The 15,472-nt window shown below is 33.6% G+C and overlaps 1 protein-coding gene and 1 non-coding gene across 3 annotated transcripts in view; both read right to left on the bottom strand.

The window, feature by feature from the left end:
- AFG2A (AFG2 AAA ATPase homolog A) overlaps positions 1 to 15,472 on the bottom strand; it is a 362,485-nt gene that overhangs the window by 168,322 nt on the left and 178,691 nt on the right. The gene's annotated exons all lie outside the window — the stretch shown is intronic.
- On the bottom strand, positions 13,186 to 13,316 carry LOC134386719 (small nucleolar RNA SNORA11). Its single transcript, XR_010024541.1, has one exon. It is a non-coding gene; the product is annotated as a small nucleolar RNA SNORA11 (small nucleolar RNA).

The following is a 15,472-nucleotide window of genomic DNA, read 5'->3' as shown; positions in this document are numbered from 1 at the left end:
TTTGAATAGGTTTACTTGACAACAGGTTGATATATTCACTGATTTTTCTTCTGCAGTGTCTAATCTGTTGTTAAACTCATTCACTGAATGTTCATTTTGGATTTTGTATTTTTGAGATCTACAATTGTCATTTGGTTCCGCTTTGAAGAAGAGTATAAACCTGGTATTTTAGAACCACAAAGGTAAATGGGAGAAAAAAACTTAAGAGTAGAGAGTAGGTCATCTTGGAGAGTAGAAACTTGAGAATGAGGAGAAAAGTGAAGGAGTTTCCTGTTTTCTTTTTTACCTTGTAGTTCTTCTTGACTTTTAAAAATGTGAGCGGGTATTACTATGATAAAACTAAACAGAAACAGATATAAACAATAAATAAATGTATACACATATATTAAATGATTTTACAAACAATACTATCCTGTCTGTCTCTGTCTGTAAAATAGAAGCTTTTGACTTCTTGGAAGAATTTGGACAAAATATCTTAAATTTTTCTCTACCTTATACTCTTTGGAGTGATCTACTTGAATGCTGAGACTGAGAAAAGAGTCATGCACAATAAAAACTCTGTGCACAAGCACATCCAATCTCCCTATCTTTCTCTCTCTTTCCTTTGTCCCAGGACTGAAATCTCATCTATCAGATATTCCTTTAAAAAAATTGTCATTGGCAAGAAATTTTTGAAATAGGTTCATTTAGTACAAGTAAAATTGATGAATAGCCCTCACAAACAGAATTTCACAATAATAGTAACATAGGAAGCTATCATAATACCTGTGGTGGGCTAAAAGGGGGTACAAAAGTTTTCCTACTCCTCCTATCAAGAGGCTGAAGCTATTTCTCCTCCCACTCAATCTGGGCTAGCCTTGTGAGATGCTTTGCCAAAACACAGGACAAAAGAATTGGCAAAGTGACACAGTATAACTTCATATTGGGGCCTTCAGAAATCTGCAGGTTTTTATTTTCAGGGCTTGAAACATACCACCTTAGAACCTGTTGCCATGCTGTGAGAAGCCCATGCTGTAGAAAGGCCACGTGGAAGAGCTCCAAGGTAGTTCGAGAAAATGTCCTGGATGAGCCAGACATACAGACGAGCAAAAAAGGAAGCTGCTACACAGCTCAACTGCCCACTCAGACAATTTAAAAACTAATAAATAATGATAAAAGAAAACAGGAGAAAAATTGGGGACCCTTCTTTGCTAGTAAGATGCATATGTGGTTGTTATTATGAAGATTAAATAATTAAATATATGTAAAATATTTAGGATAGGGTATGACATAAAGATACTAAGTATTCAATAAATGTTATATTCCAGCTACCATCACCCACTTCTCCTTAAGAAATGATGGGTATTACATATTTTAAATGGCTACTATATTTCTTCATTCAAATTTTCTTGCAACTCAGTTAAATGAGTAGTATCAAATTTATTCTAGCAAAAAACTTTTTTTTAAAGACTTCATTTTTTTTTGGAGTTTTAGGTTCACAGCTGAATTAAGAGGAAATAACAGAGATCTCCTATATATCCCCTTGCGTCACATATGCACAGCATCCCCTATTATCAACATCCTCCACCAGTGATATATTTCTCACAACTGACTAACCTACATTGATACATTACTGTCATTTAAAGTCCACAGTTTATATGAGGGCTCTCTGTTGGTGTTGTACAGTCTATGGGTTTGGATAAAAGTATAATTTTGTATAAAGGAATCCATCATATTCTGTATAGTATCACACAGAATAGTTTCACTACCCTAAAAATCCTCTGTACTCTGCCTATTCATCCCATTCTCCTCTGTAACCACTCATCTTTTTATTGTTTCCAGTTTTGCCTTTTCCTGAATGTCATATAGTTGGAATTATACAATAATGTAGCCTTTTCAGATTGAGTTATTTTATTTAGTAATATGCATTTAAGATACCCTTCATACATTTTCATAACTTGATAGTTCATTTCTTTTTAATGCTGAATAATAGTCCATTGTCTGGATGTACCACAGTTTATTAACACATTCACCTGCTGAAGGACATCTTGGTTGCTTCCAAGTTTTGGCAATTATGAATAAAGCTGCTATAAAAATCCATGTGCAGGTTTTTGTGTGGACATATGTTTTCATCTCCTTCCGGTAAACACCAAGGAACATGATTGTTGGATCATATGCTAAGAGTATGTTTAGTTTTGTAAGGAACTGCCAGCTGTCTTCCAAAGTGGCTGTGCCACTCTGTATTCCTTCCCGTAGTGAATGAGGGTTTCTGTTGCTCTACATCCTCACCAGCACTTGGTGCCATCAGTTCTGGATTTTGGCCTTTCTAATAGGTATGTAGTGGTATCTCATTATTGTTCTAATTTGCACTTCACTTATGGCATACAATGTGAAGCATCTTTTCATTTTTATTTGCAGTCTTGTATATCATCTTTGGTGAAGTGTCTGTTAAGGTCTTTGGCCTTTTTTTTTTAGTTTTTGGTGTCTGGTCCGGCTAACCCTGGCCCATTTCTTAATCAGGTTATTTGTTTTCTTATTGCTGAATTTCAAGAGTTTTCTTTACATATTTTGGATAATAGTCCACTATCATTTGTATCTTTTGCATATATTTTCTTCCAGTCTATGGCTTGTCTTCTCATTCTCTTAGTGTTGTCCTTCACAGAGAAGAAAATTTTAATTTTAATAAAGTCCAGCTTATCAGTTCTATCATGGATGGTGCCTTTGGTGCTATATCCAAAAAGTCATCTCTGTACCCAAGGTCATCTATGCTTTTTCCTGTTATATTCTGCATTTTTTATAGTTTTGTATTTTACATTTAGGTCTATGGTCCATTTTGAGTTAATTTTTGTGACTTAAGGTCATTAAGTAAGATCAGTAGCTTATGTCTACATTCATCTTTTACATGTGTACATCCAGTTGATCCAGTACCATTTCTTGAAAAGACTATCTTTGCTACATTGTATTGCCTTTGCTCCTTTGACAAAGATCAGTTAGCTGTATTTATGTGGATCTATTTCTTGGCTCTCTGTTCTGTTCTATTGATCACTGTACAATGACATGTATCAGTTATTATACTAACATTCAGAATAGGTTCACTACCCTAAAAATCCTTTGTGCTATATATATATATAGTTTGGGAGGAGTGACTGGCCAGTACGGGGATCCAAACACTTGACCTTGGTGTTATAACAATGTGCACTACCAACCTCAGTACTCTATTTACCTCTCCTTTTTCACTAAACCCTGGTAAACACTGATTTTTTTTTTTTTTTAACTGTCTCCATGGGTTTTTTTTTTCCCTAGAATGGCATATACTAGTTTTATAGTAAGTATTAAAGGTGAATAATATCAGTCCTCCAACTTTGTTCTTCAATATGAAACTGGCTATTTTGGGTCTTCTGCTGCTCCATACAAACTTTAGAATAAGTTTGTTGATATCCACAAAACAGTTTGCTGGAATTTTGATTGGGATGGCATTGACTCTATAGATGAAGTTGGGAAGAACTGACAAATTGACAATATTTAGTCTTCCTGTTCATGAACATGGAATATCTCTCCATTTATTTATGCTCTCTTTGATTTCTTTCATCAGAGTTTTATAGTTTTCCTCATACAGATCTTGTACATATTTTGTTAGGTAAACTAAGTATTTCACTTTTGGCAGTGCTAATGTAGATGTTAATGTGTTTTTAATTTCAAATTCCCTTTGTTCATTGCTGACACACAGGAAAGTGCCTATCTTCTGTATATTAATCTTACATCCTGTAACCTTGCTATAATTGCTTATTAGTTCCAGTACTTTTTTTTTTGTCAGTTCATTCAGATTTTCTACACAGATACCATCATCTGTGAACAAAGACAGATTTCTTACTTCCCAATCTATATACCTTTTATTTCCTTTTCCATTTTATTGTATTAGCTACAGCTTCCAGTATGATGTTGAAAAGGAGTGGTGACTAGATCAAAATTTAAATTGCCAGAATGGAGGAGCAAATAGAGGTTTCTGGGTAAGTGTAAACAGAAACTGCAACAGGGGTGAAATTAGATATTCAGAGCTTAATTGGTGCAGGCTGCTTTAAGTAATCGTAAGGTATTTCCTGCCCTTACAGAGTTTAGTCTAAGATTGTGGTTCTCAACTATATCAGACTTAGCACACCCTTTTAAATATAACATTGTAAATTTGTAACATCTATCACACCCAGTATCCTGAAATGAAATTCATATATAACATACCTATATACACGATTTAAAAAAGAGTCAGTCTGCTACCTTTATACTAATATAAAGGAGGAATGAAATTAATTTGTAATGAAATATTATGCATTTCAATACATAAATGCCCTCATACTACTACACTAGAAGACAATAAAGTCGTCAGATGCTTGCCCTTAATAAGTTTGGAAGAAAAAAAATCTTCACAAGAGTATTGTTGACACCATTCACTATTTTGAAATAAGACTGACTTTATGATTCATGAAGAGCTATAATTTATAATTTTAAGTGCATATTGATAACAGGAGTTTTACTGGTGATTCAAAGACTATGAATGATGTTACTGTTGGGAACATTTACCAAGAATTGATTACCATTTCAGAAAAGTTTTGAATAAAAGAATAACATTTAAAAAAAGAAAGAAAAGGAGTGGTGAGAGAGTACATTTTTGTCTTGTTCTTATCATAGCAGATAAGCTTCTATTTTTTCACCATTAAGTATAATATTAGTTTGGAAAAAGATTTTTTTATTTTGCTTTAAAGAGCGTTTTACAAACTATTTCCTAAAATAATATTTAGGAAATTTAAAATTTTTAAATGTTTGCTATATGATGAATATCATATCACCTAAAAATCACATATTACATAAACAACACATTACCATCTGCAAAATCCAGTGGGTTTTGTGGTGGAGGGGAGGGGATAGGTGGGAGAAGCATTGTTTAAGGTCATTAAGTCAGATCAGGATCCTATGAAGGACAACATTTGTATATTTTGATGTACCTCAATACTTCTCAGATACATACCCTGGATCCACTGACTTAGACAAACATACAACTTTTAATTTTCTTAACTATTAGTTATATAATCGGAAAGTATTAATTGAAGCAGAGGAAAAATTTCAGTCTTTATTTTGTTTGTTTTATTATACATATCCTACCACCATTTCTCATTTTATTTTCTGTTCCCAGACCTTTATTTTTTTACAATTTCTCTGTAATTTCTCTTTCACAATATCCTTTCTGTATTCATTTCTTTTTTATTCCATTGGCCTATTGTAAATTTTATGAATTAGATGATTCAATTCATTCTCTGAGAATTTCACTAAGAGCTGCAGCAAAGATTCATCTTATCTAGTTTTATTTCCACCTCACTTTAATTACCTGATTCTCTATTTCCCTATTTCTAAGCATGTAACTTTTCTAATTTCTTCACTAAGAATAAGTGACATCTCTGTTATAATTTAGGTAAAATGTACAAAACCAGTGCTTCAAACAGTGTGTGTGCATGTGTGTTCGGTGCTGACTTCAGTTCTATCATGTGGCAAATTTTTGCCAAGGTGGATATCTCTTATTGATAACCAAAGAAACACTGCTGGCCTCCCATTCCACTTTGGAAATATCCAATGGATTAGAAAAGGCTGTAGTGGTATCATGGACCAGTTCACTCAATTCTAATTACCCAGTTCACTTAACTCTATTTACAAGTCAGTCATTTTGATGGAAAGCTGAAGAAATCAAGAGAAACAGCTAATGGCACATATTAAAATATTATAAGGCAGTTGCTACAGGTTGGCTAGGAACCATCTCCATCATCCTTTGCTATATCTGCAATCTGATTCCTTTCACCTTTCACCTTTCTGGCTGATCTGCTTCCAAAGGTCATTATATAACTACCCACTCTCTTCACCACTACCCAGACAAGTTTCATTGTTCAATTTTAAAAGCATTTCTCTCCCTCTTTACTCCCCCAACTTTCTCCAAAAATGTAGAGTTTTGGTCTCAATCACTGTGCACAAGTAGTTCTTAGTAGAGCTAAAAAGAAACTGTATGTATGTACTAAAAAAAGAAAATTGAGATTTTTGCCTCCTCACATGTACTCGTTTTTAAATAGTTGTAAAAGGTGTAATTTCACTGTAAATACTGAGATTTTAAAATGAAACCTTTTCATCAACTCTTTTCAATGTATTCAATAGATTTAAATCTACAGTGATTTAACACTACCATCCACTTAAAAACTAGCTTTGAGAAATTTTATATTGCTTTTTTTTTCTCCTTGAATTTGTACTTCCATTTCACTACTCCAATAGAATTTCCTTCTTTCACTGATAATTGTGTAATAATTCTAAGAAACAAAAATACGTGTATACATTGACTTTTTAAAAAAATTTCACTCACCTGAACAAAGGTTCCAAGTGTTAAATTTCTTCTGTATTGAATAAGCATCACATTTATATACAATTGTATAAATATATTAAAGATTTAGTGAAATATTATTAAGTATAAAATGAAAAAGTTCATTGGAAATTAATTTCTTAATGAGACAAATAGAATTATCTCATCAGTCCCCCTCGCCTCACCTCACCAGGACTACTTGTAAGCATGGGAGACTATTACTTATTGCTATAGTTGTATTCTTTTAAAATTCACTTCAACTTTAAAAAAAAATTGTGGAATAAAGTAGAGCAAGATCTTGTTCATATAAATAAATGACAATAGAAGAAACTTTGTTCCAATAACATCCTGTAATATTGTTTGAAATCTGTGTTATATATCAGGAAAGGAGACAAACAGATGGCAACCAAAAGTCCTTCTTCACTATAACTACTGAGAAAATGAGATGGAAAAAGGCAAATAGTAATTGTTATGATATCCATACCACACTTAAAAAACTGGTGATTCAATCATCTACTTTCTCAAATCTATTACTTATATTTCCCAGTTGCCCTCTTGTTTGGTGCCTCAGAGGTTATTAAAGAGGAGTTTAAAGATGAGAAACCTCCACCTTTATCACAAATGGATTTTCAGGCAAATCAGTTTTAGGCACTGAAGATCCAGAAATGGATTTCCTTAAACTATCATTCCTATACCATGCACACTCTAGATGTAAAATCTCCCGGTTTAAAGAAATTAACTGCTGTGAGATTGATCATACAGCATTTAAGTGTTACAATCAAGATAACAGAAGACTGAAAATGTAACATGAATATACACTATCAATAAAACAAGATCAAGTTTATCATAAGATGTTATTTATCTTTCTTCTATATGAGAAAGCTATCTCCACTTCCCTAGTTGGGAGGTAGGCTAAGATCATCTCTAAGGTCTAACATTTCCTGGTTCTAAAATTGAGTAAATTTTCTCTATTTTTATTTCTCTTCTTTGATATTGAACTGATTTTCCCCGAAATTATTTCTAACTAGACTGTGAACTGCTTAAACAATTAGCAATAGCATTCTAAAAATTCATGCACTAGCAGGAAGTACTCATACTTTGGGCAAGCTCACACTGCATGCTACGGGTCATATTTTAAATTTCTACTTCAATTTTTATTATGTAAAACCTTATTTGTTTATTCTAGGACCTGGAGTTATGAGGGACCATGGGAATCTATAAAGAAGGTCATACTCATAAACACTAGGGTTTCTGAATGCTGTTGGAACAATTAACAATATTATAAAACATGTAAAGTTCCAACACTCAGTAACTATCACATGATTTTTTTCAAACCAGAAATCCCGGTTACTTTGTAATTTAGCAGGAACATTTTCTTCATTTTACAAATGAAAATAAAAAAGATAGCAAACAAATCTTTTTCTGTTGACATTTATCTTAACGAGATTCTAGACGTTAAAAGTGCATTACAAATAAAAATTTACTGTACATTTTCTAGACTATGACCTGTCTAAGATGCCCTGAACTATTGCTATAAATCATTAAAATTAATTCCCATGCAACCTCCAAAGAGGGGAAAAAAAATCCAAGGACCAAGAAATAACATATAGGAAAAACTTCTTAAAGAAAACATAGGAGAGACACTTCAGGAAATAGGACTGGACACAGACTTTATGAATACAACTCCAAAAGCACGGGCAACCAAAGGAAAAATAAACAAATGGGATTATATCAAACTAGAGAGCTTCTGCATAGCAAAAGAAATAATTAACAGAGTTAAAAGACAACCAACAGAGTGGGAGAAAATATTTGCAAAATATACATCTGACAAAGCATTAATATCCAGAATATACAAGGAACTCAACTTTACAAGAAAAAAACAAGCAACCCAATTAAAAAATGGGCAAAAGAGCTCAGTAGGCATTTCTCTAAGGAAGATATACAAATGGCCAACAGACATATGAAAAAATGCTCAACATCACTCAGAATCCGGGAAATGCAAATCAAAACTACACTGAGATACCATCTCACCCCAGTTAGGATGGCTAAAATCCAAAAGACTGAATGATAAATGCGGGAGAGGTTGCGGAGAAAAAGGAACTCTCATACATTGTTGGTGGGACTGCAAAATGGTGCAGCCTCTATGGAAAATGGTATGGAGGTTCCTCAAACAATTGCAGATAGATCTGCCATATGACCCAGCTATCCCACTGCTGGGAATATACCCAGAGGAATGGAAATCATCAAGACTAAGGTATACCTGTTCCCCAATGTTCATCGCAGCACTCTTTACAATAGCCAAGAGTTGGAACCAGCACAAATGTCCACCATCGGATGAGTGGATACGGAAAATGTGGTATATCTATACAATGCAATACTACTCGACTATAAAAATGAATGAAATACTGCCATTTGCAACAACATGGATGGACCTTGAGAGAATTATATTAAGTGAAACAAGTCAGGCACAGAAAGAGAAATACCACATGTTCTCACTTACTGGTGGGAGCTAAAAATAAATAAATAAATTCACACACACACAAAAAAAGCCGGGGGGGGGGGGGAAGATGACATAACAACTACAATTCCTTGAGGTTGATTCGACAAGCAAACAGAAAGGACACTGTTGGGTGGGAGGGGGGAGAGGGAGGAGGGGGGAGGGGTTCGGTAAAGGGCCACAATAATCAACCACATTGTATATCGACAAAATAAAATTAAGAAAAAAATAAAAAAAGAAATAACATATAGAATATATTGAAATTAAATTATTGCTAATTACATTAAAAATTTAGTAGTTCAATTAGCCATTAGAATTGTACTCTCAAATAGATATATTATTATTTAAACCAGTATAACAAATGGATAACCCTCAATGGGGATCAAATGCCTCACTGGGGATTTATTTCCTATAAAATGAGAAGATACTTGAAGGAGAATTGTTGGGAAGATTTAATGAGATAATATGGACATGTATGTACACAGTGAACTCTCAAGGAATGGTACTAACATTTTTCATTTTGTTGCTATTATTATTGTTTGGAAATTGCTAAAGTCATTGGCTTTGGATTCAAACAAAATTAACACTAATGCATCCACTACTATTAAATCTGTGCACGTTTTTAAACTCCCTAAGCTTCAGATCCTTCTCTTGTAAAAGAGATAATGTGAAGTGCTTGATATATTAACAGATTGACAGTGCATGATTTCCTGCTATTATTAGGTGTACAGTATCACCAACTGCTCAATTTGTTGTATAATCAATGACTTTTATTTGATTAACTCCTTATGTCATTTACAAGGTTAAATGAAGAAACTGCAGTCACCTTTAAGGCTCCCAGGTCTTTTATCTCACTCTGTATGTTCCTCTTCCCTGACTTATCCATTGCTTCAGTTCCACTAAAGAACTGGGCAGCTGAGTAAAAGAGCTGACATATATATGCTCTATCAGAGTGGCCAGATAAAATTATTCTGCAAATTGTAAAACAGGTAAGACAAATAGTGAGAATACTACTTTATTAATGATTTGTTAAAAATTAGCTCTATGTAATATACAGGCATTAGGAATGCCACAAGTAACAGAGTGAATCTCTGCCTTTTACAAACTTCTGATTTAGAGATAAACAAAAAAGATAAATAGCAATGTAAAGCCATATGCATTAAATGCTAAGTGAACCCTCTAAACAGTATATTCTATGACAGAATGAGAGGACGAGAAAATAAATTATTCTCATGGGAAAATATCTGTTTTAGACACATTTTCAAAGCTAGTTCCACTTTTCCACAAGTCCTTCTGCTGATGTGAAAAATCAAAACTGATAGATTTTTTAAAATTATATATTTAAAAGAATACAAGGACATTCAGAACTATTCATAAACTAGCATCGATCAATTTTAATAAATAATGAAGAAACAGTGTTCAAGTCTCTGAGCCTCAAAATCTTACACAACAGGTTCTATGTGGACATACTTTCATCCCAGTGGAGCTTTCTTTTGTTTCAAAAACTGACTATAAAAACAAATTTTTATTTTCTGCTTATTGAGAGAAATGCTTCTGCTTTTAATCAGATCTAACACTTAAGACAGGTTAAAAAAAAAAAAGGAGAGAAAATACCCCTCTGTAATTAAGGGGCATTATAATTACTGAGTGGTTTATAACAAACAGTTCCACTTACAAGGCACTGTTCTTTTTAAACTAAAGATGGGATCTCTCTGGTTATTACTGTTATTTACTGGCTTCCCTTGCATCTGGCAATCAGAGCAGGACATAGAATATAAAACTATAATCTGAGCTCAGATTATAACAGAACTAAAGCCAGAGAGATCATAGTTTGCATTACTATATTACTTACAGCATGTGAATAAGTTGAATTAGATAATTTACATAGTTTATCCTTACATTAACTGAACTTTTCTGAGCAAGACAGAAAATATCCATTAGAAAGAACATTAAAAAGTAAATGAAACCAACAAATATACAGAGCTAAATAATTATGAGAATGTGCTCTTTCCAAAGTTTCCATCATGTCTATAAGGCAGTATAATAAAAACAGAATGATTATAGTAATCCCGAGAGCAACTGGAAAAACTGTCAATCCCACAGGCCTAGACTGTCCTTGAGATCTTCTACCATTTTGTTTATTGCTCGCCTCTCGGCAAAATGCTTAACATTTTCTATCCCTCAGTCTTTTCATTTGTAGAAAGGGGATACTAACTTCACAGTACATCTTGGCAAATTAATTAGAAAGGAGTTAATTTGTCTCCTTTTGGCTGTGAAAACAGAACACAGTTTAATTTCTGAGAAAAATATATTTATAAAATGCACTTTCTTGACTTGAACAGATTAAAGTACCATTAAGAAGTACTTCTTAATAGTAATAAGAGGTTTTATTTTCAAAGCAACTTGATTAAACATATTATTATTAAAACCAATACTAGCCCCTATTTGTAGTTTGGTTTAGGTATAAAAAGGAGGATAGAAGATTCAACAACAAAACATTCTCAAAACCTCAATATTCACATAAATTAATTTTTATGACTATAAGATTAATATTTTTCTTAACTATCATACTAGCTCTAATTTTTGGTATAACATATATAAGAATTGTAGAATTAATTATAATACTCAGAACCAATAACCCTTGGTTTACTTACTATCACAGAATAAATTTGCCATATATTTTTAGTTGTGTTGGTAAAAGATTTTACTGCATACATGCAGGTCCTTATAGTTTTTATCATTAGTGGGCACAATCATAGTAAGTTGAAGCCTGCTAAGTATGCTCTGAAAAATAATATGCTTATGTAGAAATAGGTCATCTACGGGCATTTAAGGGAAAGGCCATTTATTTCATCTGAATGAGTTCTTCATTGTCCAATGACTGTTTAATTTGTCTTGACTCATCATGGAATTGAGACCTGCTACATATATCTAGTTATGGTGCTAGGAAATGGTAGAAAATTTAGATCAGAAGACTTAGTTTAAGATATTATCAAGATATTTTATTTATATACAAAATATCTTTATTATACTCTTAAAAATAATTTCAAGAGAAAAGCATGTTCACTGAAGAAAACTTAGAAATCAGAAGAAAATATGTACATACAATCACTTTTATAGATAAATAACCATTTTAACATTTGAACATATATACATATATTCCTTTTTTTCTATAAACAAAGGTACATGCATATACAAATATGCATATATGGCAGGTTTATTTTTTTAGAGCTTATATTGGAAATTTCCAGGGAAAATGAAGAGCTGATTCTCCCCAGTCTATTAATAAACAACATCTATGGGATTAGAAAATATGTGAATATATGTGCAGGTCCAAATACAAAGTGCAGTCAATTTTTAAAGGAACAGTTAATTGAGTTAAAATAAAGTTACTGAATGAATTTGTTAAAAGAGAAGAGTAATGAAAGGGAAAATCTCAGCAAAATTTTTTCCAACCACATATAGACCCTTAACCTTGCCTAGCATTCTTCTTATTTCCCTGGATAGTTTTTTCATCTCCTCAAAAGTTATTCCAAGTTTCTTCATTCTCCTCAGATCCCTAATCTGGCCATTCTCCTTTCTTATTCTCGGCAGTTGATCTAGTCTCCTCTGTCACACAGCAAATAAAATCCATTAGACGGGAAATCTCTTAACTTCTTGATATCAACAAGCTTACAAACTCTAATTTATTTATTTTTAGTTTTAGCATTACTTAATTTTAAAGTTTCAATAAATCCATTTGAGGTTAATCTAACAGAATATGAGTGTTAAAATCATTAAGTCAAAGCTTAGATGACATCCAGAAATAAAAAAAAAAATCTCTGGATTCTTCCATCTACACACCCCGCACAGACTTTTGCTCACCATAAAGTGGAAGGTCATTCCCTACTGTGGGGAAATGCTTACAACAGCAGCTAGAACTTTTGTTACCTCTCTCCATTCCCTCACCTAATACCTGTCTGAGGCTATAATCCAAACAATGGAATTTATTTAAGAGGTGGAAACAGAGGACGGTGCTTTATTTCTGGGGTTTAGAAGTCAGTAGAGAGCAGAAGCTAAGATTGGAAGAGCCATGGAAACAGCATACCGTATGTGCTATAGCTTCCCCATTCACTGCTTCTGAGAAAAGAAATATTCCAAATGCCTGAAACTTATCTGGGAATAAATGCTGTTCCTCATAAAAGATGCAAGGAAATCCCTTCCAAGGCCAGTAAAAGCAATCTGAATAAGAGACTGAAAACCACTAGAAATTTGGTTTAGGAAGCCTTAATTCAGATTTTATTGTAAACTTCCCTGGTTTTATTTTATTTTTTTCATATTTTTCATGTGTAGGGTAATTGTTCACAGGGAGGACACAAGTTCTGTGCCCCTTTTCACAATGACCCCAGATTCCTGTCAGATGTGTACAAACTCTAATTTAATATGGTCTCTTTCTTCTGAATCTTCAGACTCCTCCACCTACATAATTTTCTTTTGCTTTCTGAACATGTTCAGTCTTTTTCCTATTAATCTTGCTGGACAAGGGATCTACATGAGGATAGAGAAAATTTTGTCGAGATTTTATCAGCACTCAACCTCATCAGCTGTATTTGTAAAAAATGAAGACAATTATATTGATTAGGACAAAGTTTTGCCATATGAAGGAAAGGGAATTGAACTGGATGATTAGGCAGTGATTCTCAAACTTTTTTTAATTAAAAAAAAATTTTCAGTCACTGTGCTGTACGTAGATCTCTAGAACTTACTCATTTTATAACTGAAAGTCTGTACCCGTTCCAACGGCTTCAATTACCACCAAAATGCTGAGTCTTAAGTCTGTACTATCAGCCCAGCTTAGCTAAGGATCCAATCACTATTTAATGTTTTAAGTACCTTAAACTGAATATATCTCAAAACAGAAATATTTATTTTTCTCAAGAAATATATTCTTGTTTTCCCTCTCCCAGTGAAACAATCAGTTCTCAAGATCAAGACTGGCTACATAATTTGTAAGACCAACTGCAAAATGAAAATGCAGAATCCCTTGTTAAAAATGAAGAGTTTCAGGTGTTTATGCATGATATTTCTATTTTTTTCCACCCTGGAGAAAGTAGTAACCACTGTTACTGTGTGTCAAGGGCTCACTTTATAACAGGCTCAAAGCGAATTAATTCATTTATGTATTACCTTACATAATCCTCCAACATTTCTGTGAAGGAAATATTTATTCCTATTTTACAGATGAATAAATGGAGTCTCATATCACTAGAATTCAAGCCCGGCTTTATCAGCACCGCACTCTCCCGAGTGAGCCACAGGCCGGCCCCTCAAGCCCGGCTTTAAATTATTTAAGAACCATTTATAATACTGATTATTTTCAAGGGAAGAACAAAGGAAAAGCAGCTATCTCATCCGGTATTATGTACAGAAATATTTTTCATGCTGCTCTCAGTTTTTCAGTTGTTGGGAGATTAACACTGACAGTCCTAAATTAACGGCTTCAAGAATGGTGTGAAGTCTGTGGCAAATTACCGAAGTCACTATATCTCAATCTAGATGCTATGATTAACATAGTCTAAAATGACATTAGCATTTATTAGTTGGCTCATGACACTGTTGACTTATGTGCAATGCAGGCTCAAATGTTCATGTACCAACTAACAAGTAAAATCTTTTTCATCCTATATGTGTTACTTTGGTGAATGTAAATGTAAAATTTTAGATTTGAGAAAATTTCATATTAGGAGAAGAACGTTACATAATGTTATTCTTCTTATTACCATGAATACCAGTATTAATATCTTACTGAAGTTTTTTAAAAAAGGAAATACACATAGAGCAATGTGGTCATCAGCAATCCACTTTAAAAACCAGCAGGGGACTGGCCCCGTGGCTCACTTGGGAGAGTGCGGAGCTGGCAGCACTGAGGCCATGGGTTCGGATCTTACATAGGGATGGCCGGTGCGCTCACTGGCTGAGCGTGGTGCAGACAACACCAAGTCAAGGGTTACAATCCCATTACCGGTCAAAAAAAACCCCAGCAGGTATCCAAAGGGTTAATCTTATAGCTTTAAGAACCAAATTTAACTCAGCATTTTTCAATCTAGAGATTTATAATGCCTCTGACATAGCAAGAAAGGATGGCTTTTTTTTTTTCTAAACCCATCCTGTGAGGAAGGTGTTATGACACAGAACAGGTGTGCAGCACTGACTCAGTAAATAAGCCTAATCCATCATCCTATATCAATCATTTAGAAGACCATTTGCATTACTTTCTATTGTGATGGTGAATTGTAAGCAAAAGAGTAAAACCAGAATTTTAAGCACAAAATCCATTAAACCATGTACACCTAACACTCCCACAACCACTAAAACTGAAAGCAGATTCAATATTTAAAAAAATAACAATATAAGCACGGTTGACAAAAGACGGATTTCCTCACTGAGTCATCCTCTTGTATTAACAGCTTAATTTCCTACCTGTCAATTAGTCAACTAAATTCTGGATGTTCTGTAAACAGGTTTGATCGGTTTGTATAATGTGGACCGAAGGAAAGAAAGGAAAGATAATGCAGTATTTCTTTTCCTGAAAGTTACCAAAATGTTAGTCTTCATGAACTACAGTATGCCAA

The sequence above is a fragment of the Cynocephalus volans genome, chromosome 9, assembly GCF_027409185.1.
Source record: "Cynocephalus volans isolate mCynVol1 chromosome 9, mCynVol1.pri, whole genome shotgun sequence".
Taxonomy (NCBI): Eukaryota; Metazoa; Chordata; class Mammalia; order Dermoptera; family Cynocephalidae; genus Cynocephalus; species Cynocephalus volans.
The sequence above is the reverse complement of the archived record's forward strand: the minus strand, read 5'-3'. Positions and strand labels throughout refer to the sequence as shown.